This window comes from Bombina bombina, chromosome 9 (genome assembly GCF_027579735.1).
Source record: "Bombina bombina isolate aBomBom1 chromosome 9, aBomBom1.pri, whole genome shotgun sequence".
In the NCBI taxonomy this organism is placed as follows: Eukaryota; Metazoa; Chordata; class Amphibia; order Anura; family Bombinatoridae; genus Bombina; species Bombina bombina.
Genome location: NC_069507.1, coordinates 243,420,953 through 243,448,452, shown reverse-complemented (window position 1 = coordinate 243,448,452; position 27,500 = coordinate 243,420,953).

The window sequence follows — 27,500 nt, the reverse complement described above, 5'->3', positions numbered from 1 at the left end:
AAATGCTCGTTGTCATGGCTGTGGTAAAATAGGACACTTAAAGAAGGCTTGCAGAGGATCTCAGCAGAGTGGCTCAAGCAAAACTCATAAGAAGGGAAATTACCACATGGCTTATAAGGGAGCCACATCAGATTCAGAAGAGGAGATGACTGTTCAGAGTTTGACTGTATACACCATGACAGCAGGGTCTGAGCCTTTGACCGTTCATGTTAATATTGAAGGAAAAGATTTGACCATGGACTTAGATACTGGGGCTGCAGTTTCAGTTATGACAATTAAAGATTGGAAACAGCTGAAAATTCCAGTATTGCTGCAGCCCACTACCTTGAAGCTACAAACATACTCCAGAGAAGTCTTGATGCCACTGGGGTGTGCATCTGTATCTGTGTGTACAAACAGTAAAACTGCCAATCTTACACTATATATACTAAAATCAGGTGGCCCACCTCTTTATGGAAGGGACTGGATACGGGCCCTTGGCATGCCTGAGAGCCTCAAAAACAGTGAAGTTCATCATATTGGAGTTGATCGTGCCCAGTGGATTCAGAACATTAAGACCAAATATGCCCCGGTGTTTGAAAGTGTTCTGGGAAAAGTTAAGAACAAAAGGGTACGGTTACAGTTAAAACCTGGAGCAAGGCCAAAGTTTTTCAAAGCACGAACTGTGCCATTCGCTTTAAGGGCAGGAGTTGATGCTGAACTGAGGAGGTTAGAAGAGTTAAAGATTATAACCCCAGTGCATCGTAGTGAGTGGGCTTCTCCTATTGTACCGGTAAGAAAGAAAGATGGACAGATCCGAAGATGTGGAGACTTTAGGATGGTGTTGAATGAACAGTTAGCAGTGGATAAGTATCCATTACCCAGAACAGAAGAGATTTTTGCTAACTTAGCTGGGGGACAACATTTCACAAAGATTGATTTAAAAAATGCTTACCTTCAACTTGAAGTACATCCAGATTCCCACAGGTTACTCACCATCAATACTCACTGTGGTTTATTTCAATATAATCGTATGGTCTTTGGCATTGCTCCTGCACCAGCCATCTGGCAACGCACCATGGAAGAACTGTTAAATGGACTACCCTATGTCCAATGCCTTTTAGATGACATGTTAATCACGGGCAGGACGGAGGAAGAACATCGACACAATGTAGAGAGGGTACTGCAGCGGCTAATGACCTAAGGGTTGAAGGTCAACTTGGAGAAGTGTGCTTTCATGCGTGACAAATTAGAATTTTGTGGCCATGTTATAGATTGTCATGGTCTACACACTGCTGATGACAAAGTCAAGGCCTTGCAAGAAGCTCCTATACCACAGAATGCATCACAACTACGATCATACCTTGGTCTCCTTAACTATTACCACCGTTTTCTTCCCCAGCTAGCCCATACGTTACACCCACTACATCAGCTTCTTGAGACAAATCGATCCTGGTTGTGGAGCAGTGAATGCAATAAAGCCTTCCAGGAATCCAAGAACCTACTCCTGTGTTCCCGCATGTTAATGCACTATGATCTTCAGAAACCACTCATGATAGCATGTGATGCTTCGCCTTATGGTTTAGGGGCTGTATTGTCACACACAATGCCAGATGGGACAGACCGACCGGTAGCCTTTGCTTCCCGTTCTCTAACAACGGCAAAGAAGAACTATTCCCAGTTAGACAAGGAAGCATTGGCCATTGTATGGGCTGTTAAGAAGTTCCATAACTATATTTATGGGAGACAATTTACACTTTTAACTGACCATAAGCCACTGCTGACCATCTTTAATCCAAGGAAAGGAATTTCAACCACTACAGTGGCTAGATTGCAAAGGTATGCTCTAACTTTGGGGGCATATCATTACTGCATCAAATACCGGGCCCATGATTTCCATGGCAATGCTGATGCCATGTCCAGGCTTCCACTAATGAATTCCTTACCAGTTGTTCAAGAAAGCCTTCCAAGTGTGTGTTTTACGGGTATAGTACATGCCAAACAAATTGCAAAGGAGACAGCTTGTGATACTGAATTACAACTTCTGGCAAAGTATTTGAGAGATGGCTGGCCAAGAACTGGCTGTGATGTGCAGCGAGCATACATACTACGAGCGAAAGAACTCACACTCAGAAATGGATGTATTTTATGGGGTGAGAGAGTTCTGGTTCCTAATGGGCTACGGCAAGCTACATTAAAACTCCTTCATGAAGGACACCCAGGCATTGTCAGAATGAAACAGAAGGCTAGGGGTCATGTTTGGTGGCCGGCCATTGATAAGGACATTGAGAACTATGTTATAGCATGCAAAGGGTGTGTTCAAGCTCAAGGACAGCTTCCACGAGGAGCTGTACAACCATGGGACTGGCCTACTACTCCTTGGGAGAGACTACATTTAGACTTTGCCGGTCCTACTGATGGAATCTCATACTTAATCATAATTGATGCACACTCTAAGTGGCCAGAAGTAATTCCAATGACAAGGACTACAACTACTGAAGTCATATCAGCATTAGAAAGACTGTTTTCAGTATTTGGGTTGCCAAGAAAACTGGTCACAGACAATGGTCCCCAGTTTGTGTCACAAGACTTCCAGAATTTTTTACATACGAATGGAATTCACCATCATCGGACGGCACCATATCACCCAGCCACCAACGGGCAAGCAGAGAGATTTGTCCAAACCTTTAAAAGGGCACTGAAAGCGCTAAAAGCAGAGAAGCAGGTTAATACTAAAAACATTTTACAATTTTTGCAACAATATAGGGTTACTCAACACCCCACCACGGGAGTTGCCCCAGCTCAACTATTGTTTGGCAGGAAGATCCGTACAAAGCTGGATTTAATCACACCAGATGTAGCAGAAACAGTCCGCATCATGCAAGATAAAATGAGAGTGGGAAAACCTTAACGGACCTATACAGAAGGAGACTTGGTTTGGTATAGGGTGTACCATACAGAGGAAAAATGGGCACCAGGTGTTGTTGCCCAGGTTGAGGGCCCAAAGATGTATGTTATAACCACTCCATCAGGTGTGTGTCGCCGCCATGTGAACCAACTGCGACCACGGCTAGAGAGGAGAGAACAGGCTGGTGAGGACCATCACATAAAAATGCAATCAGACAATGACTTTGATATCTGGGGTGGTGTTTGGCATGATCCAAACACAGGCTCTGACTCAACTACAGAAGATGACTCAGAAATACCAGCCTCAGTAGAAGAACCTTGTAATGATGAGTCAGGAAATTCTATCCAGGACCACAATAGTCATGCTCGTACTCCCAGGCAACGAACACCTGTTGTTCATTGGTCTCCTGAAGTTAATCTCAGAGACACTCGCCGGAGACAACATGCAACATATCAGAGAAACTTTCGTCAACGTAAGAAACAAGAAGCAGCTTTCACGTCCACAATACAAGAGGATGCTGGAGAAGACTGATTTATCTTACGGTTGTTGTTGTGCAGTTAAGTTTATTTAAAAAAAAAAAAATAAGTAGGAAAGGAGATGTAGTGTTGTGCTTACTTCCTGGTTTGGTCAAAGGGCACATTGAGGCTTCCATACAAAGATGATGTCATCAAGTGGGCTGTGCTTAGAATCAGTACAGTTCAGAGAAGCCATCTTGTGACAGTTTGTGATGCAGTTATAAAGTACAAGGATTGAACCTGAGCTTTGACAATTGCTGATACTAATAAATGTAATGTCAGCTACAGATCACTGCAGAGGATACAGAATCAGCCAGCCAGGAAGAGTAAGAACTGTCAGTTACACATTATAAGTTATATTGCAGTTATACAGTTAACAGTTATACAGTTATCAGTTACCCTGGTTTACTATAGTGCTGCATACACAGTGTACAGGACTGCTAATATAAGGAGTGCAGCAGCCATTCATTATAAAGGACTATATATGTGTAAATATCCATATTACTGTGTGCAAATCTACAGGAGCACCTTGCTATGTCATGCAGTAAATAAAGTGCCAGTTTACATTTAGAAGTTTCAAGTGCATCATTCATATAAAGAGTTAATGTTTGCTATTTAAGGACATTACAATATGAAAACTACACAAAGACAAAGTTATTTTCTAAATTGATATAACGTCTGGTTTGTGTTTGCCCACTCTCCCCCCAGGGCTTCTAAACTGTCCTTGGCTTAGTCACATAAACCAATGTTGTGCAAAGTTCTAGATGTGGCTTTACAAGTTCATATGAAAACTACACAAAGACAAAGTTATTTTCTAAATTGATATAACGTCTGGTTTGTGTTTGTCCACTCTCCCCCGAGGGCTTCTAAACTGTCCTTTGCTTAGTCACATAAACCAATGTTGTGCAAAGTTCTAGATGTGGCTTACAAGTTCATATGAATACTATAATAGAACAAGATAAATAGGAGGCTCACACTATACAAGACACTGCATATAAGTAAATGTCAATACATAAGTATATCATATATAAAAATACATAAAAAACTATTTTGTTAAAAGTCCCAAATTCAATACAATACTGTGCACTGTCCGTAATATCCAACAGGGCCAAAGGTACAAAACGGCTGTTCTCCTCCTCACAGATGAATCCGGGTAGAACTAAAAGAAAAACATAGAACAGAGGGGCGCCTCATGTAGATCAGCATATTTAAACATGAGCATGTAGACATGTAAGCCGAATCGGTGCTCACATTTAACATAAGTACACTTATGTACTAGTAGAAACAACTGATAGCTCTTGGTATAGCAGCTAACTCTCTTCTGGCTCCACCAAGGTATACAGGTGAGCTCCAGCCCACTCCAGAAGTAGGTGGCTTAAGGGGCTGAGGTGCAATGTAGTAATAGGTAGATGAAAAAAAGGTGCTTCCACTAAGCTTGTAGTTAAAAGATGGTTCATTAAAATCACTTTAAAAACATTCAAGCAGTGGATATAGGGGGCATGTACAATATACCCCCTATCTATGCAATGCGGTTTTCGGCTTTCCTCAGCCGTTTCCTCAGGCATAAAGCACCTTACTACAAACACATCATTTTAAAAGCAAGTGTGGCCAATTAGCAAGTTCATCACTAGGGGGTGTGGTCACACCAGAGTCCCTAATTAGCCATTAATAAGTAAATAGAAACATGAATATAAATGTCACATTAAATATCTCAAAACAAAAATTACAACCTATCTACAACATGCATAACTTAATGGTGAATATTAAAACATTGTTCCTTTGAGAGTTTTTAAAAAAACTTATTTTCACGTCATATTACAATTTCAGATGGAACACTGGAACCAGCAGTAGTCTATTTGGCATATTTCAAATGGCTTTGCCCCCAGTTTCTATAAGCCTCACATCACCAAGTTGTTGGTAGTTCAAGCTCGCAAACCGCTTCTTTATATGTGTGTTTATGATCTAAAAAACGTTTTATACAAGTGATGTGTAACACTTGAAGAAAAATTGGTGATCTCCTGTGTATGTATTTGTATAATACCCCTATTGTTGGAGTCCTTAATAACAGTACCTTTCACTGACTCGGTGACCCGGAAATTACATATTATAAACATTGTACTAACATAAATGTATTTAGTGCGTAAACTGTTGTGGGTAACGTGAACGTGACGACACCAAGTGATCTTAAATGACCAATGGGAAATTAGTGACTAAGTGTATGTATCGTAACTCAAAAGATATATGTGGTGGATGAAATGACAGATAAATTATTTGTGTAGGTGTACACAAATATATATATATACAGTATGTGTATAGTGAAATGTAGTGTGTAGCTAGATCTATATGAACTTGGATCATAAAAAAAATATAGTAAATAATAAAAGTGTATAAGTAATACTCATTAAAAAACTATAAATAAGATATAACTAAGCTAAGATATAACTATAACTAAGCTATTAAAAGGATTTGTGTATAATCCTAATTGATATGATAATTGTAATCTTATGCATATACAGGGAGTGCAGAATTATTAGGCAAATGAGTATTTTGACCACATCATCCTCTTTATGCATGTTGTCTTACTCCAAGCTGTATAGGCTCGAAAGCCTACTACCAATTAAGCATATTAGGTGATGTGCATCTCTGTAATGAGAAGGGGTGTGGTCTAATGACATCAACACCCTATATCAGGTGTGCATAATTATTAGGCAACTTCCTTTCCTTTGGCAAAATGGTTCAAAAGAAGGACTTGACAGGCTCAGAAAAGTAAAAAATAGTGAGATATCTTGCAGAGGGATGCAGCACTCTTAAAATTGCAAAGCTTCTGAAGCGTGATCATCGAACAATCAAGCGTTTCATTCAGAATAGTCAACAGGGTTGCAAGAAGCGTGTGGAAAAACCAAGGCGCAAAATAACTGCCCATGAACTGAGAAAAGTCAAGCGTGCAGCTGCCAAGATGCCACTTGCCACCAGTTTGGCCATATTTCAGAGCTGCAACATCACTGGAGTGCCCAAAAGCACAAGGTGTGCAATACTCAGAGACATGGCCAAGGTAAGAAAGGCTGAAAGACGACCACCACTGAACAAGACACACAAGCTGAAACGTCAAGACTGGGCCAAGAAATATCTCAAGACTGATTTTTCTAAGGTTTTATGGACTGATGAAATGAGAGTGAGTCTTGATGGGCCAGATGGATGGGCCCGTGGCTGGATTGGTAAAGGGCAGAGAGCTCCAGTCCGACTCAGACGCCAGCAAGGTGGAGGTGGAGTACTGGTTTGGGCTGGTATCATCAAAGATGAGCTTGTGGGGCCTTTTCGGGTTGAGGATGGAGTCAAGCTCAACTCCCAGTCCTACTGCCAGTTTCTGGAAGACACCTTCTTCAAGCAGTGGTACAGGAAGGAGTCTGCATCCTTCAAGAAAAACATGATTTTTATGCAGGACAATGCTCCATCACACGCGTCCAAGTACTCCACAGCGTGGCTGGCAAGAAAGGGTATAAAAGAAGAAAATCTAATGACATGGCCTCCTTGTTCACCTGATCTGAACCCCATTGAGAACCTGTGGTCCATCAGCAAATGTGAGATTTACAAGGAGGTAAAACAGTACACCTCTCTGAACAGTGTCTGGGAGGCTGTGGTTGCTGCTGCACGCAATGTTGATGGTGAACAGATCAAAACACTGACAGAATCCATGGATGGCAGGCTTTTGAGTGTCCTTGCAAAGAAAGGTGGCTATATTGGTCACTGATTTGTTTTTGTTTTGTTTTTGAATGTCAGAAATGTATATTTGTGAATGTTGAGATGTTATATTGGTTTCACTGGTAAAAATAAATAATTGAAATGGGTATATATTTGTTTTTTGTTAAGTTGCCTAATAATTATGCACAGTAATAGTCACCTGCACACACAGATATCCCCCTAAAATAGCTAAAACTAAAAACAAACTAAAAACTACTTCCAAAAATATTCAGCTTTGATATTAATGAGTTTTTTGGGTTCATTGAGAACATGGTTGTTGTTCAATAATAAAATTAATCCTCAAAAATGCAACTTGCCTAATAATTCTGCACTCCCTGTAGTCAGATCTATCAGATCTTCGGGGTATAAAAAAAGATGTTATAGTTAATAATAAGAAAGTGTGTGTAATAATAGCAAGGGAACAATAAAAAGGGTTTAACTAGACTAATAAAAGAACATATATATAAAAAATCAAAACGGGTAATGTATATGTGTGTATCAATTCTATAAATAGAGTATAAATATGATACAAAATCAAACACTATGCTGAACAATACAGATGAGTGATGGCATCTATATACCAAATAAGACACAATCTACATCCCCTACAAATATTAAGAATATATAATACAGTACAGACATATAATGACACATTCGAATGCATATAGTTCAAAATTTGTAGCTAATATTTCCCCCCAATTGATAACTCTTAGTGCTTGATATGGGATTTACCAAACCCCAGTTCTTAATCATGTCAGAAAGCAGCCAAATCCAAAACCTTCTTTAAGCTAGAGGGGAACAGAGACTGGAATAGATATATCCAGCATGTCTCCCTCTGGCACAAATTAAAATACCTATTATACCTATTTGAACGTGGAATACTCTCCAGTGGGGCAATCGTGAATGTATTATGGTTTTTTTTATGCTGTAAAGTGCTGTGTCTGTAGACACTGTGTTTTAGTGAACATTTTTTCAAATTTCTGAAATGTTCAATCTCTGTAATGATCGTGGGATATTTCCCTATCAGACCAAACTTGGCCAGTAGTCTTCTTATTCCGGCATCAAGTGGAAGGATAAGGAAATATCCCAGAACAAGAGAATAGATAAGTAAATGAGGTAACAGTACTCACAGTAGAGGGGCAATCCTTCTCAGCACTACAGGGAATAACTGGAGAGTAGTCAGGCAAGCAGAGTTCGGCAACAATGAGGCAATCCACAGTAACAGCAGTTCAGGGGTTAATCAGAAGAGTGGTCAGAGGCAAGCAGAGTTCAGCAGCAGTAAGGCAGTCCAGCAGTTCAGGGGTTAAACAGGCAGAGTAGTCAGACAGGCAGAGTTCAGTAACAATTAGGCAATCCAGCAGTTTAAGGGTTAAATAGGCAGAGTGGTCAGACATGCAGAGTTCAGTAACAATTAGGCAACAGTGGTTAAGAAAAATATAAGCACCCAGGAGTACGCACAGTAACACCTATACTTGGGCAAAGATGAGAGCAACTGAGGTACTTACATAGGAGGCAGGTTTCATGCCAAGGGGAGCACACTTGAGATCCGGACCGGCATCAGGAAAGACAGGGTGTGCGGCGATAACATCATCGATGTGCACCAGAAGCAACCGCCACATCCATGGCAATGGCCATAACAATGGATCGATGGCCGGAACCGGAGACAGAGGAGTGGCGTGACATAGCCCCCCACTCAAAGGTTCCTACCGGGAACTAGAGTCGGTTTCAAAGGATGAGCAGCATGGAATCTGGAGACCAAAGTAGGAGCATGCACATCATGGGCAGGAACCCAGGAACGATCCTCTACAGAGTAACCCTTCCAGTGAACTAGGTATTGGAGCTGCCTGCGTTTAATTCTGGAGTCCAGGATCCTAGCAACCTCATACTCTGGCTCCACTTGAATCATGAGTGGAGAAGGAGGACATCTGAGTCGAGTATATTTACTGGTGATGTAGGGTTTGAGCAGGGAGATGTGAAAGACTGGGTGAATGTGTAAGGCCTTAGGCAAGGCCACTCTGTAGGCAACAGGAGAAAGTATCTTGAGAACTTTATAAGGACCAATATATTGAGGCCCTAATTTGTGACAAGGTTGACATAAGCGTATATGTTGAGAACAGACCCAGACACAATCACCTGCAGAAAAGGCACAAATAGCAGCTCGATGATGGTCAGCAAAGCTCTTGTATCTGGAGACAGCTGAGGTGTATCCGAGAGTGTATTCGTTGACAATGGGTAGTGAGGTCAGTGAAGCGATGTTCTGCAGCAGGAACTCCTGTAGACTGAACAGAAAGAGGAAAAACACAAGATTGATAACCAGCTGCGGCTTGAAAAGGAGAGCATCATAGAGAAGAATGCCAATGAGCATTCTTTGCCAGTTCAGCTAGTGGTAACAGTTGAGACCAATTAGTATGCTGTGAATTGACATATGTTCTGAGATAAGCTTCAAGATACTGATTTGTTCTCTCCGTCTGCCCATTAGTCTGCGGGTGATAACCAGAGGACAAAGAAACAGTAGTTCCAAGCAATTTGCAGAAGCTTCTCCAAAAGGTAGAAATAAATTGAGGTCCTCTGTCAGAGACGATATTTACGAATATGCCATGGAGGCATACCACGTGTAACAGAAACAAAGTGGACAATTCTTGGGCTATAGGTAACTTAGGTAAGGGTACAAAGTGAGCAAGTTTGGAGAACCGATCCAAAACCACCCAAATGACTGTATGAGGGTCAGAAGGAGGAAGGTCTACAACAAAGTCCATGGCTATGTGTGTCCATGATTGTTTAGATATGGACAATGGTTAAAGTAGGTCATGAGGTAGGGAACGGGGAGTCTTTTTTTTTATATATATAAATTCATTTTTATTAGGGGTTTGTAAAACTGTTACAATACAATAGGTAAAACAAACAAAAAACACATAAAAAACAAAAAAAGAATAACCATTTCTTGGTATAAACATATACATCTTCAGACATTCATATTATTTATATATTCATATAAAACATATTGTTCCTTACAAACATAACCAAGAAAATCCAAAACAGATAAATGTAAATCTTCTCTATTTATAGGGCCTCCACCTCTAATGGTGGAAAGCTTATGACCCTGCATAATGTGATACAAGAAGGATGGGACTTTGACAGTGTGTACTTGTGCCATGTCTACTAACTTAATTAAGTCCTGGTGCTACTAACTCCTGACATATCTGATTATACATCTGTGCTAGACCCCTATTCCCCTTGTAGTCTACTCTTAAATCCTTGTTTGCAGAATTAAAGAAAGCCACATTCACTTTCCCATATCTTGGGTAGTTAATTTTTGCAGTCTGTTATCTAACATCTGGTGCACTACTCTATAGTGAGAGAGAAAAAAGAAAGAAAAAAAAAAGCAATTAAAGGCAAAATGCCCCCCGGCCAGCCAGTCCACACCCTCCATCAGATATTCTCAAAGCCAGTGTGGGGGTAGAGCTTCCTCCATTATCAACATCATAAAGAAAAGCATGTTTTTTAGAGGGGTAATAAACTGAATCTGTGTTGCAGGAGGCCAAGAAAAAATTACCTTCTTCCACTTATAGAAAAACATTCTAAATTGCTTTTCTGTCGCTTGTATTAAACCTTGTCTTTCTATTGTCATTTGTAGTTTCATGTTATTTACAAATTCACCTAACCTTGGGGGATCAGGGGATCTCCACTTCTGCCCAAATGCAGTGTTTTCAGATCTGCCCCTTCTTTATTGCATTTAAAGCAATTCCCTCTTTGCCCGTCCTGAACCCATTTACTAATCCTATATGGTGTGAGATAGTAGTTGTTCATCAATTTAACTTGAGATTCTTTCCAACTCACCAGTAATGTTGCTTCCTTTGCTAGCTTAAAACTCTTTACAATTTTCTCACCCTGTATTGTGCCATAGTATCTCAGGAAAACCTCTTTCATCTTATTTATATGTTTTTCCCCTGAGACTATCTGTACAGCCTGATACCAATATGATACCGCATGTACACCCGCCTTGTATAATTTTAATCCTAACTCAATTCCAGGGTCCCAAACAATGCTGTATGTTTGTAGCAATTTTAATAAATAGCTCCTGGCTTGCAGATATGCGAAAAAATTCCTTGCTAATTCCTCGTATGTTTGGATTATCCCCCTATCCAATTGCATTAACTGTGAAAAGTACATTATCCCTTTTTGTATCCAAACTCTAAAAACATCATTATTAAACCCCGGTGTGAGATCTGGAGTGCCTACAATAGGCAAATATTTCGAAAATTGGAAATCTTGGCCCCTAAGGGCACAATATTTTTGCCATGCTCGGATAATATTAGAAAAAGTAAGTAAGCTACTTATATTACTTGGTAGTCTGCTGTATGGTTGGTGCAAAATTGCCTTAAGATGAAATGGAGCAATTAATGCGGACTCTATTTCATAATACGTAACATAATTCGCCTCTGAAATCCAGTCTACTCCGAAGTGTAACAATGTTATAGTTACCGATATTGGGTAGTGATAAACCTCCATATTTTTTATTTTGTGTAAGTTTCTCCATAGCAATTCTAGGTCTCTTCTTCCCCCATATAAAATGAGTACACGCCCTGTTATATTTACCTATATCTTGCCTAGAAACAAACAGTGGTAGATTCTGCATCAAAAACAGTAATTGTGGAAAAACAATTGTTTTAATCAGCATTATTTTTGCCGATAGAGATAGGTAATGTATATTCCATCTTCCTAATTTCTCCTCAAAGTTATTAAAAAAATCGGTATAATTAAGATAATATAGATCCTTAGGGTTTTTACCTATTTTAATTCCTAAATAGTTAATGCACTTTACTTCTCTAAACGTATGTTGCGTAAAACTTCTAATTGTTTTATTAATCCACAGTAACTCAGATTTCTTTGAATTCATTTTATATCCTGAAAATTTACTAAATTTATTAATAATCTCTAAACTCTTAGGTATACTTATGTTGGTTTCTTATAAGAATAGAATAATATCATCTGCATAAAGTGAAATGGTCACCCGCTGACCCCCCAAAGGAATCCTTTGAATTTCCTGTCTTAATAATACTGCTAGAGGTTCTAAGGCTATATCGAATAACAATGGGGATAACGGGCAGCCTTGTTGTTTCCCTCTATGTAAAGTAATACTGTGATAATTCTCCGTTCACTAGAAGTTGAGATCATGGACTACTGTATATCTTCTTTATCATATTTACCAAATTACCCCAAAGCCAAATTTGTTAAGTGCAGTTAATAAGTGTTCCCATATGATAGAGTCGAATGCTTTTTCTGCATCGATTGTTAATAACGCTAGATCTACTTATCTGTCTTTGTTGGAATATTGACTTTTATTATAGTAATGGTCTAACGTAACTAAGACCCTTCGCATGTTACGCACCGGGTTTCTGCCAGGAATAAATCCTGTTTGATCCATATGTATCAGATCCCCAACGTCTCTCTTCAATCTGTCTGCTAAAATTGTATAGTCCTGGTTCAGTTCTCTCTTCAATCTGTCTGCTAAAATTGTATAGTCCTGGTTCAGGAGTGAAATTGGACGGTATGACCCCATATCTTCTGGGCTTTTACCTTTCTTATGAATTAGGGATATTATTGAGTCTGTGAAATATGGTGAGTTCAGTTTGCCTTGAATATAGTAACTATTATATAATTTGGCCAATGTGCCAGCTACCTCGTCTTTTATAATTTTGTAGAATTCCTCCAGGAGGCCATCTGGCCCTGGAGCCTTATTCGCTTTGGTTTTGTCTATCATATTCTTAACTTCCTCTTCTGAGATTGCTAGGTTAATCTGTTGGAGTGCTTCTTTTGAGATTCTCTGTATTTTAATTTTCTGCCAAAATGTTAATTTCTCATTTTCATTAATTTTAGCGCTGGAATATAATTTTTGATAAAACCTTAAGAAAGCCTCCCGTACTTCTGATTATTGTGTATATATTTTAGTGCCTTCTTTAATTATAGGGATCATGTTATTACTTTTCCTAAACTTAATTATTTTCGCCAAATATTTGGCAGAGATCCCCTGATACCCCTGACAGTGAGCTCTTATCTTCATATCTTCCCGTGCCCAGCTCTCTCTCAGATAAGTTTCCCTCTCGAGTTTAGCTTGAATATAACTCTTCCACGCATTTACCTTAGGATTACTCAAATATTTACTATAGCAGTTTTTAAGTTGGTTAGCTAGCTGAAACTCTCTGGCCTTATGTTTGCGCTTTCTTTTTATCATATATGCTTTAATCTCTCCTCTGAGAACTGCCTTACCTGCTTCCCAGAATATTTCTGTTTTCTGTGCATATGCCTCATTCAACTTATAATATTTTTTCCATCTTTCAGCTAGCCAGTTATAAAATTTCTCGTCATACACCATATATTTAGGGAAACTAAATCAGTTTGCATTACTTGAATTTTTTTTTACTATTCCATCTATCTTTAAACTAATTATTGCATGATCTGATATTACTATTTCTTCAATTTGTGCTACCAGATCGCGGGAGAGTATTTTTTCATCAATCAGAAACATATCTATACGCAAACATTTTTTATGTCCTTTGGATTCGCAGGAAAAGCTGCGCTCATCTGGGTGTTGTAAACGCAATATATCTTTTAATTTTAGCTTCCGTGCAAACTCCCTTAAAAGCTTTGCCTCTCTTTGATAGAATCTATTAGCTTTAAGGCTGAACTTATCTATCTCAGTTTGCATAGTTGCATTCAGATCCCCTGCCAAGATTAAGTTTTGCCCTAAGTAAGGTATTAACTTGTTCGTAAATTTTGCCCAGAATTCACTATTAATTCCATTTGGACTGTAAATATTACATAAAGTGCAAATTCTGTTATCAATTTCTACTTGTACAATGACGAATCTCCCTAGCGGATCTAGCTCTTGCTTATTCATTTTATATACCGTTTTCCTATTAAACAATATAGCAATGCCATATTTCCTACTACTGCATGGGGTCGCGAGTATTTCTGAGATCCAATTAACTTTTAGCTTAGCTATCTCAGTATCCTTTAAATGTAGCTCCTGTAAAAAAATGATATCTGGGCCGTGGTGTTTAAGTAATTTAAAAATATTTTTTCTTTTAATGGGTGAGGTTATTCCTCCAACATTCCAGGAAACAAATTTCAACATTTAATACGTAAAATCAGTTTATTAAAAATAATTTTCCCTATCTTTCTTCCCTTAAAGAGGGTGTGCACCCGGCGGCCGGGTGGTAACAAACAAAAAAGAAAAAGGAAAAGAAAAAAAAGGGAAAAAAAGGGAATAAAAAAATTGCCACACAACACCCTAACTGAGGTTGTGTTGTTCCCCCAAGCAAGAAATAACAAAACAAAAATATATATATATATATTATTGAACCCTTCATTTCTCCAAACACTGAGCTACAGCTATGTTTATCTTACCAAGAACTCCCTCCCTTCCGTGTGCCTTGTTGTACATCTATACCTTTTTCTGTACAGTATCTTCCTGCCTCTTCAGCCGAATTCAGAAAAATATTGTCACCTTCTGTATTTATAATTATAATTTTAGCCGGGTATCTCATTTTTGCCTTGATTCCCGCTTTTATTAGGTTTGTGCAAAAAGGAGCCTTTATATTTCTTTTGGAGGATGTCTCCACAGAGAAGTCCTGAAATATAAATACCTGTTTGTGCCTATCTTAAATAGTGGATTTTTCTTATACTGTCTCATTATACTCATTTTTTCTTGAAAATCTAAGTACTTTATCAGAACCATCCTAGATCATACATTACCATCAGAATATCTTTTAATGTTTCCTATTCTGTGTGCTCTTTCCACCTTTATTTTTTCTGAAGTTGACTGCAGCCCCAATAATAGTGGTAGAGTAGTTGATCCAAATAACACTAAATCCTCATACTCATTACTCTCAGGCAATCCTACGATACGGATATTATTCCTAAGATATCTATCCTCTAAATCATCAATTTTCAATTGCATTGTTTTTATTTTGTCTTCATAGCTAGACGAGTTTACTTCATGTGTATTGAATCTATCTTCTAGGTCGGAGACTCTCTCCTCGACCTCTGATATTCTATTAGAAAATAACCTGATCTCTATTATTAACAGCACAAGCCTGACAAGCTTTTGACATAATCCTTAGAGACTTATTTCATGGTAGGCCACCACACGTGTTGGGAAAGGAATTTAAAGGTTCTTGTCAAACCAGGATGACCTGACAGCTTGCTTTCATGAGCCCAGGATAGCACAGGAGAGGGAATGTTTGGAGGAACATTAAGGATCTCCGGAGTCACAGGGGCTTCAGAAGGTTTTCTTGACTGGGCACGTTGCAGTCTTTGAAGAAGAGAGGTGTTGAGCTAAGCAACCACACAAGAGGGAGGTATGATGTGTTCGATAGGAGCTTCAGAAGAGTCGTTAAACTGAGGAAACTGATGGGAAAGGGCATCAGCCTTTTTATTCCTGGTTACAGGAAGGTAAGAGACTATAAAGTTGAAACTGGAAAAGAATAAGGCCCACCTGGCCTGTCGAGGATTGAGTCGATGAGCAGTTTCTAAGTAAGTCAGGTTCTTGTGATCCGTGAGAATCTGAATAGGGTTGGTAGTACATTCTAGCCAGTGATACCATTCAGTAAGAGCCATCTTGATGGCTAGGAGTTCACAATTTCCCAAGTCGTAATTCCTCTCTGCAGGAGAAAACCGCTTAGAAAAAAAGCCACCGGATGCAACTTGGAGGTCGAAGGGTCTCTTTGGGTTAAGAATGCACCAGCTCCTATTTCAGAGGCATCAACCTCTAAGGTGAATTGTAAATCAGGATCAGGATGACGGAGCACTGGAGCAGTACAAAAAGCCATCTTTAGTCGAGAGAAGGTGTCCACAGCAACTGAGGCCAGTTTTTACAGTCTCTGTTTTGTTTAGTCAGCTCAGTAAGTGGAGCCACAATCTTGGAGAAGTTTTTTATAAACTTACGATAATAGTTGAAAAACCCCAAGAATCTCTGGAGTTCCTTTAATGAAATAGGTTGAGGCCATTCTAGAACTGTGGTTAGCTTTGTAGGATCCATGGAAAAACCCTCCTTTGAGATGACATATTCAAGGAACTAGATCTGGACTTCATCAAACTCACTTTTCTCCAGTTTGGCTACTAGGGAATTGTTTCTGTGGCGAAGGAGTACCTGTTTTACATGTTCATGATGCTCCTCAAGGGTGGAGGAGAATAGAATATGAGGATGTCATCCAAATAGACTATGGCAGTGGGATTAGGAAGGTCAGGGAAGACGACATTGACAAATGCTTGGAAGATAGCAGGGACATTGCATAACCCAAAATGCATTACGAGGTATTCGTAATGCCCTGATCTCATGTTAAAGCCAGTCTTCCACTCATGTCCCGGAAAGATACGAATGAGATTATAGGCCCCACGTTGATCCAACTTAGTAAAGTAGCAAGAATTTTGGAGTGAATCATATAATTCAGTAATCAAATAAATAGGATAATGGTTCTTGACTGTGATGTTGTTTAGGGCCCTGTAGTAGATACAGGGTCTGAGACCACCATCCTTTTTACTGACAAAAAAAAAAGCCAGCCCCAGCAGGAGAGGAGGAAGGACGAATAAAACCTTTAGCTAGGTTCACTTGGATGTATTCCACCATGGCCTTGGTTTCAGCATTGGAGAGCAGATAAGTCCTCTCTTTTGGAAGTGGGGCTCCAGGAAAGAGGCCAATTTTGCAGTCGTAAGGACGGGGAGGTGGCAGCACGTCAGCTGCTCTCTTTTCAAAGACATCCATAAAGATTAGAGGGGGTAAGAAAGCTGGCTATAGGAATGTGATGCAGCAGAGTAATCTTAGCCAGGCAGGAGTGAAAGCAGGATTTACCCCAGAAGGCCAACTGTCCCTCAGTCCAGTCGAATTGAAGACCAAGGATAACTGGTTGTGCTGGAGAATGGATGACATAGAACTGCAACTGTTCAGAATGTAGGACCCCGACAGTCATTATTAGGGGTGCTGATTCAAAATGAATTAAAACTGATCCAAGGGGAGTTCTATCCAGAGATGTTATTTATAGACCGTGTTTTTTCTGGAGAAGAGGCAACCCTGCGTGAATCTTAAAACGGTGATCTGGGAAATATCTGTCTGACACTGAATCAATAAAGGCCTTAGCGTGGACAGAGTTCTGGAGAAAGGTGAGGGTAATAGGTACCAAGATCCGAGAAGAGTGAGGAGAATCAGTAGTGGCCATGCTTAGCGGTACCCCACTCTTATCTTCTAAGCATTGGCTTTTCTCGGCAGTATATCCCAATTCTTAAGTTGATGTGCATTAGAACCACAATAGAAGCACAGTCTTAATCTCCTTCTTCTCTGTCTTTCAGATTCTCGGCACTACAGGGAATAACTGGAGAGCAGTAAGGCAATCCAGCAGTTCAGGGGTTAAACAGCAGAGTGGTCAGACAGGCAGAGTTCAGTAACAATTAGGCAATCCAGCAATTCAGGGGTTAAACAGGAAGAGTGGTCAGACAGGCAGAGTTCAGTAACAATTATGCAACAGAAGTTTAGAAAAATATAAGCACCCAGGAGTACACACAGTAACACCTATACTTGGGCAAAGATGAGAGCAACTGAGGTACTTACATAGGAGGCAGGATTTGCGCCAAGGGGAGCAAACGTGAGATCTGGACCGGCATCAGGAAAGACATGGCATGCGGCGATGACGTCATCGCCGTGCATCTGAGAGTCCAGGAACCTTTCCCATATAAAAATAAGGTCGTCTATGTAACGGCCATAGAATACTAGGTTCTCCCTCCAGTTCGAGTTGTAGATGTATTTCTTTTCATATATGCACATAAATAGATTGGCAAAACTCGGGGCAAACCTGGTAGCCATGGCCGTTCATTTTGTTCTGTAGAAAAAAAATCAACCAAAAATTGAAACTGCTTCTATTCATAACACATGATCGATGTTGGAATACAATGAACCCACATCACAGGCGCAGTTAATATAAAATATTTGAAAAATTCTTAATACGCATTGGCCGATTATACGTAAGGATCCCTATCTTAAAGGTAACTTAAAACACAACCCCAGATTGGTTTTTAGATGGGCACCTACTTTGAAGCAAAAACTTGCCCCCAGTAAAGTGGTAGTCTCTAAAAAGAACATACAGACCACACATTCAAATAATCAAGTGATTAGTAAAGGGAAAACTGGATCATTTAGATGCACTAAAACTACATGTCATATGTGTAAATTTGTCACCCATAGCAACAAATTGGTAAAAAGTCATGCCACAGGGGAGACTTTCGAGATTAGAACATATATAGACTGCAGTGCAGAATATGTAATATATGTTCTCACATGCAAATGTGGAGCACAGTATTTGGGCCGCACCTCTAGGAAGGTGTGCACAAAATGGATTGAACATTTCAGAAATTTGAAAAAAATGTTCACTAAAACACAGTGTCTCCAGACACAGCACTTTACAGCATAACAAAAACCATAATACATTCACGATTACCCCATTGGAGAGTATTCCACGTTCAAATAGGTATAATAGGTATATTCATTTGCGCCAGAGAGAAACATACTGGATAAATTAATTCCAGTCTCTGTTCCCCTCTGGCTTAAACAAGGTTTTGGATTTGACTGCTTTCTGACATGATTAAGAACTAGGGTTTGGTAAATCCCATATCAAGCACTAAGAGTTATCAATTGCGGGGAAATATTAGCTACACATTATTTTTTAACTATATGCATTCGGATTTGTCATTATATGTCTGTACTGTATTATATAGTCTTAATATTTGTAGGGGATGTAGATTGTGTCTTATTTGGTATATAGATGCCATCATTCATCTGTATTGTTCAGCATAGTTTTTGATTTTGTATCATATTTATACTCTATTCATAGAATTGATACACACATATACTTTACCCGTTTCGATTTTTTATAGTTGAACCCTTTTTATTGTTCCCTTGCGATTATTGCACACACTTTCTTATTATTAACTATATAATCTTTTTTATAGCCCAAAGATCTGATAGTTCTGACTGTATGCATAAGATCACAATTATCATATCCATTAAGATTATACACAAGTCCTTTTAATAGCTTAGTTTAATCTTATTTATAGTTTTTAATGACTATTACTTATACACTTTTATTATTGTGTAATTCTTACTCGCTGTAGTGGTTAAACTCACCGATACATAGAAATCTATCGGTGAGTTTAACCACTACAGCGAGCAAGAATTACACCCACCCACAGGCTACGACTGTCTAAACAATACTAAGGCTACGAACTAACAGAATTGTATCCACTCCCTAAAAGTAACTTTATATTTTGAATATCACTTGTTAATATCTAGCTCCTAGAAACAAAGAGACTTTTTAATAAATGAAGAAACTTTTATTTGAACTCACTGTGGATTAACTACAAACTAAAGTGGAACGATTAACTAACGCCTAGATTTAAAGTTCTGCGTTAGCCGTCCAAACCAGCGTTAGTGGGTCCTAACGCTGGTTTTGGCCGCCCGCTGGTATTTAGAGTCAGTCAGGAAAGGGTCTAACGCTCACTTTCCAGCCGCAACTTTTCCATACCGCAGATCCCCCAACTCCAATTGTGTATCCTATCTTTTCAATGGGATCTTTCTAACGCCGGTATTTAGAGTCTTGGCTGAAGTGAGCGTTAGAACTCTAACGACAAGACTCCAGCCGCAGAGAAAAGCCAGGAGTTCAGAGCTTTCTGGGCTAACGCTGGTTCATAAAGCTCTTAACTACTGTGCTCTAAAGTACACTAACACCCATAAACTACCTATGCACCCCTAAACCGAGGTCCCCCCACATCGCCGCCACTCTAATAAAATTTTTAACCCCTAATCTGCCGACCGCACACCCCCGCCACCTACATTATCCCTATGTACACCTAATCTGCTGCCCCTAACATCGCCGACCCCTACATAATATTTATTAACCCCTAATCTGCCCCCCCAACGTCGCCGCTACCTACCTACAATTTTTAACCCCTAATCTGCCGACCGGACCTCGCCGCTACTATAATAAATGTATTAACTCCTAATCCGCCTCACTCCCGCCTCAAAAACCCTATAATAAATAGTATTAACCCCTAATCTGCCCTCCCTAACATCGCCGACACCTAAATTCAAGTATTAAGCTTAATCTGCCGACCGGACCTCGCCGCTACTCTAATAAATGTATTAACCCATAAAGCTAAGTCTAACCCTAACCCTAACACCCCCCTAAGTTAAATATAATTTTATTCTAACGAAATAAAATAATTCTTATTAAATAAATTATTCCTATTTAAAGCTAAATACTTACCTGTAAAATAAACCCTAATATAGCTACAATATAAATAATAATTATATTGTAGCTATTTTAGGATTTATATTTATTTTACAGGCAACTTTGTATTTATTTTAACCAGGTACAATAGCTATTAAATAGTTAATAACTATTTAATAGCTACCTAGTTAAAATAATTACAAAATGACCTGTAAAATAAATCCTAACCTAAGTTACAATTAAACCTAACACTACACTATCAATAAATTAATTAAATAAACTATCTACAATGATCTACAATTAAATCAACTAAACTAAATTACCAAAAAAACCCCCACTAAATTACAAACCCCCCCCCACTAAATTACAAAAAATAAAAAAAGATTACAAGAATTTTAAACTAATTACACCTACTCTAAGCCCCCTAAAAAAATAACAAAGCCCCCCAAAATAAAAAAAATGCCCTACCCTATTCTAAAATAAAAATTGTAAAGCTCTTTTACCTTACCAGCCCTTAAAAGGGCCTTTTGCGGGGCATGCCCCAAAGAAAACAGCTCTTTTGCATTTAAATAAACATACAATACCCCCCCAACATGACAACCCACCACCTACATACCCCTAATCTAACCCAAACACCCCTTAAAAAACCTAACACTAAGCCCCTGAAGATCTTCCTACCTTGTCTTCACCACGCCGGGTATCACCGATCCGTCCAGAAGAGGGTCCGAAGTCTTCATCCTATCCGGCAAGAAGAGCTCCTCCAGAGGGTCCAAAGTCTTCCTCCTATCCAGGCAGAAGAGGACATCCAGACCGGCAGACATCTTCATCCAAGCGGCATCTTCTATTTTCTTCCATCCGGCGCGGTGCAGGACCATCTTCAAGCAGCCGACGCGGAGCCATCCTTCTTCACCGACAGACTAACGACGAATGAAGGTTCCTTTAAGGGATGTTATCCAAGATGGCATCTCTCGAATTCCGATTGGCTGATAAGATTCTATAAGCCAATCGGAATTAAGGTAGGAAAAATCTGATTGGCTGATTGAATCAGCCAATCAGATTCAAGTTCAATCCGATTGGCTGATCCAATCAGCCAATCAGATTAAGCTTGCATTCTATTGGCTGTTCCGATCAGCCAATAGAATGCAAGCTCAATCTGATTGGCTGATTGGATTTTTCCTACCTTAATTCCGATTGGCTGATAGAATCCTATCAGCCAATCGGAATTGAAGGGACGCCATCCTGGATGACGTCTCTTAAAGGAACCTTCATTCGTCGGGAGTTCGTCGTGGATGAAGGATGTTCCGACAGATGCCGCTTGATAGAAGACTTCAGCCGGATGGAAGACCTCTTCAGCCCCCGCTTGGATGAAGACTTCAGCCGGATGATGGACCTCTTCAGCCCCCGCTTGGATGAAGACTTCAGCCGGATGATGGACTTCTTCGGCCCCCGCTTGGATGAAGAATTCGGCTCGGCTGAGTGACGATGACTCAATGTAGGAAGATCTTTAGGGGGGTAGTGTTAGGTTTTTTTTAAGGGGGGTTTGCGTGGGTTAGAGTAGGGGTGTGTGGGTGGTGGGTTGTAATGTTGGGGGGGGTATTGTATGTTTTTTTTTACAGGCAAAAGAGCTGTTTTCTTTGGGGCATGCCCCGCAAAAGGCCATTAAAAATATAAAATTGTTGTAATATTTTTATAATGTTTGTAAATTATTTTTTTATTTTTTGTAACTTAGTTCTTTTTTTTTATTTTTTGTACTTTAGTTAGTGTATTTATTTGTATTTATTTGTAGGTATTTGTATTTAATTTATTTAATGATAGTGTAGTGTTAGGTTTATAACAGGTTAGGATTTATTTTACAGGTAATTTTGTATTTATTTTAACTAGGTAACTATTAAATAGTTATTAACTATTTAATAGCTATTGTACCTAGTTAAAATAAATACAAAGTTGCCTGTAAAATAAATATAAATCCTTAAATAGCTACAATATAACTATTCTTTATATTGTAGCTATATTAGGGTTTATTTTACAGGTACGTATTTAGCTTTAAATAGGAATAATTTATTTAATAAGATGTATTTTATTTCGTTAGATTTAAATTATATTTAATTTAGGGGGGTGTTAGGGTTAGACTTAGCTTTAGGGGTTAATACATTTATTATAGTAGCGGTGAGGTCCGGCCGGCAGATTAGGGGTTAATACTTGAAGTTAGGTGTCGGCGATGTTAGGGAGGGCAGATTAGGGGTTAATAATATTTATTATAGGGTTTTTGAGGCGGGAGTGAGGCGGTTTAGGGGTTAATACATTTATTGTAGTGGCGACGAGGTCCGGTCGGCAGATTAGGGGTTAATAAGTGTAGGTAGGTAGCGGCGACGTTGGGGGGGGCAGATTAGGGGTTAATAAATATAATATAGGGGTCGGGAGTGTTAGGGGCAGCAGATTAGGGGTACATAGGGATAATGTAGGTTGCGGCGGTGTACGGAGCGGCAGATTAGGGGTTAAAAATAATATGCAGGGGTCAGCGATAGTGGGGTCGGCAGATTAGGGGTTAATAAGTGTAAGGTTAGGGGTGTTTAGACTCGGGGTTCATGTTAGGGTGTTAGGTGCAGACTTAGGAAGTGTTTCCCCATAGGAAACAATGGGGCTGCGTTAGGAGCTGAACGCTGCTTTTTTGCAGGTGTTAGGTTTTTTTTCAGCTCAAACTGCCCCATTGTTTAATATGGGGGAATCGTGCACGAGCACGTTTTTGAAGCTGGCCGCGTCTGTAAGCACCGCTGGTATTTAGAGTTGCAGTGGCGGTAGATTATGTTCTACGCTCCCTTTTTGGAGCTTAACGCAGCCCTTCTGTGAACTCTAAATACCAGCGGTATTTAAAAGGTGCGGGGGGGGGGGGGGAATACACGCGTAGCTAACGCACCCCTTTGGCCGCAGAACTCTAAATCTAGCCGTAAGAAAATAAAAGACATTTATTCTTCTTGAATCACATCATTGGTTAAATCCAGTACACCACGCTATACAATTCCCTCTGACAAACTTGCATGAATATACCTCCTATCAATTCACTTCTTGCCGAAATCTAGTTGAGTGATATTCTTTATCTGAACACAGAATTGCATTGATACTTTTATATAATATTATATGAATAGCGCTTGTTGTTTTTAGCCTAATATTAATTGAAAGGATTTTATAAGTTGTTATCGTTTTTTAGTAAACCGGTTACAATATATTCTCTCTCTCTCTATATATTTTAGGTTTAATATATTTTATAAAAATATATTGTTTTTTATACTGTGCATGTTCTCTTGTTTTATGTGGTTCTGATATTATAAATTTGCATAGACTCTTCAAATAAATTTTATTTTATAAACCATTTAAGATTGCACTTTATCCATTACATATTTGTATGTTTTAATAATATATTAACTATATCAAGTCTATTAAAGGGGAGAATTTTATATTTTATATATGCTAAACACCTTTATAGGGCACATATATAAAACACTCTGTAGAACCCACTTTTTTCTCCTATATACAATTAGAAAATATACATATATATTTATATACATTGCTTTAATCCAGCAGCTTTTTAGCGCTTCTCCTATATTTGCTTTTTTCCTAAGGTACAATACATACACTTAGTCACTAATTTCCCATTGGTCATTTAAGATCATGTGGTGTCGTTATGTTCACGTTACCCACAACAGTTTACGCAATAAATACATTTATGTTAGTACAATGTTAATAATATTTCCGGGTCGACGAGTCAGCGAAAGGTTCTGTTATTAAGGACTCCAACAATAGGGGTATTATACAAAAACATACACAGGAGATCACCAATTTGTATTAGAGTGTAAGTTACAAATCACAAGTATAAAACGTTTTTTTTAGATCATAAAAAACTCTCAAAGGAACAATGTTTTAATATTCACCATTAAGTTATGGATGTTGTAGATAGGTTGTAATTTTTGTTTTGAGAAATTTAATGTGACATTTATATTTATGTTTCTATTTACTTATAATGGCTAATTAGGGACTCTGGTGTGACCACACCCCCCTAGTGATGAACTTGCTAATTGGCCACACTTGCTTTTAAAATGATGTGTTTGTAGCAAGGTGCTTTATGCCTGAGGAAACGGCTGAGGAAAGCCGAAAACCGCATTGCATAGATAGGGGGTATATTGTACACGCCCCCTATATCCACTGCTTGAATGTTTTTAAAGGGATTTTAATGAACCATCTTTTAACTACGGTACAAGCTTAGTGGAAGCACCTTTTTTTCATGTACCTATTACTACATTGCACCTCAGCCCCTTAAGCCACCTACTTCTGGAGTGGGCTGGAGCGCACCTGTATACCTTGGTGGAGCCAGAAGAGGGTTAGCCGCTATACCAAGAGCTATCAGCTTCTTTCTACTAGTACATAAGTGTACTTATGTTAAATGTGAGCACCGATTCGGCTTACGTGTCTACATGCTCATGTTTGAATATGCTGATCTACATATGAGGCGCCCCCCTGTTCTATGTTTTTCATATGAAAACTAGACAAGGACAAATTTGTTTTCTAAATTGTTATAACATCTTATTTGTGTTTTTCTATACTTTGCTCATCTAATTAGTGTTTGCCCACTTTCCCTTGAGGACTTGTAGTCTGTCCTTTCTCAAGTCAGATAAACTAATGTTGTGCAATGTTCTAGATGTGACTTTACAAGTACTTATGACAACGAAACAAGGACACATGTTTTCTAAACTGATATACAAATAAGGCTATATTCTATATATTTGATTCACACTTGTTATTGATTTTTCATAATTTGCTATACAATTTTTAGTTACTTGTGGTTTTCCTTTCCTTTGACATTTGGAAATAGACACAAAACTTGCCAGAAATATATATTCTCTATTAATAAACTAAACTTGTTCATTAGCTTTCAAAAGGAGACAGTTAGTCAAAATCTATGGTTTGCTGATTATCTGCATGTTAACAGTCGTTGATGTTGACGCAATCACAACCATCCATTTGCATTGTTTATTGGATGCATTTTTTTATTACTGTTGGTAAAAACTTAGTGGTCTTATATTTTATAATCATTTCATTCTTTACTAACACCTAGATTACGAGTTTTGCGTTGCGGCTTTTAACGCTGAAAAAATGGCAATTCCAGCATAATGGCTAGGAACGCAGATTACGAGTTGTGTCGGTATAGCTATACCGCAAGTATTTTAGCCTGTAACGCAACGTCAATCCCGCACTAAAAAAATGATTTTTTGCGTGGTATTTCCATAGCGCCGGTATTACAGGTTGTGCGGTGAGGCTAAATTGCTTGTGTTACAGCCTATACCGACACAATCCATACCACCATCTGAGACCAGTCGTTATAGATTTTGTGTAACAAAAATGTTTTACAAAACTCATAACTAAAATGTTACAAAGTACAAAGTACACTAACACCCATAAACTACCTATTAACCCCTAAACCGCCACCCTCCTGCATCGCAAACACTATATTAAACTTATTAACCCCTAATCTGCAGCCACAACATCGCCAACACTAATAAAAGCTATTAACCCCTACATCGCTGCCACTATAATAAAGTTATTAACCCCATAACCTCCGGCCTCCCACATCTCCGCCACTAAATAAACTTATTAACCCCTAAACCGCCGCCCCCCCCCCCACATTGCAAAACACTAAATTAAACTATTAACCCCTAAACCTAACACCCCCTAACTTTAAATTAAAATTAAAATATAACTAGCTTTAAATAAAAAAACTTACCTGTGAAATAAAAATAACCCTAACATGAAACTATAAATTAACCTAACCTTACTATTCTAATAAAATAAAAAATACTAACAATTAAAAAATCTAAATTACAAATATAAAAAAAAGTCCCCCCAAAAGTAAAACCCATCACCCAACCAACCCCCCAAAATAAAAAACATAACTCTAAAAAAACCTAAGCTACCCATTGCCTCTAAAGGGGTATTTTTATGGGCATTTCCCTTAAAAGGGCATTTATCTCTTTTTCCAAGCCCAAAGCCCTAATCTAAAAAAACAAAAAAAAACACCCCAAAAAAATAAATACCTAACTCTAACCCCAGAAGATCTACTCACCGTTTCTGAAGTCCGGACATACATCTTCATCCAGTCGGCGAGGTCTTCATCCATCCCAGGGGTGTCTTCTATCTTCTATCCTGGCGGCACGGAGTGGAGCCATCCTGGAAGCTGATCCTATCTTGCGCAGAGCGTCCTCTTCATACGGTCACCGCCATACTCTGAAGTTTAATGCAAGGTAGCCGTTTCAAAATGGCGTACCTTGCATTCCTATTGGCTGATTTGGTTCTTCAAATTCAAATCAGCCAATAGGATGAGAGCTTCTGAAATAATATTGGCTGTTTAAAACAGCCAATAGGATGAGACCTATTGAAATTCCTATTCAAATCAGCACCCCCATATCGCACGCACAAGGAGACTTTTCAGAAACTCATAATGGCAGCACTATGGACAGTAAAATAACGCAACTTTTGTTGCATTCGTTTTGCACGCTGTTTAGCGCAAAAATCGTAATATAGGTGCAAATGAGCTGCAAAGAATAATATAGGAAAACAGAGATACGAGATAAATGTAAGACTGTTAGTGAGCTTCATCTACTGTGGGATAGATTACAATTTTTTGGCTCAGCACCCTGGGTAGCGTTTGCTGATTGGTGGCTACATTTAGTCACCAATCAGCTAGCGCTACACAGGTGCTGAACCAAAAATGGGCCGTCTCCTAAGCTTACTTTTAAAAATAAAGATACCAAGAGAATAAAGAAAAATGATAATAGGAGTACATTAGAAAGTTGCTTAAAATTGCTGCTCTATTTGAATCATGAAAGAAAAAAAAATGGATTTAATATCCCTTTAAGCATGGCTGGTATTGAGGTTACAATGATCCATTGAAAATAATAAGTCAGTCATTTAGACGTATGTGCCAAAAAGTGGAGTGAATAAGTTCTGAGCAAAAACCCCCCACAAACTATTAATTTATTGTTAAGTTCCCTTTTTAAGCACACTATCATATATAATATGGGTTATTTTAAACTACTT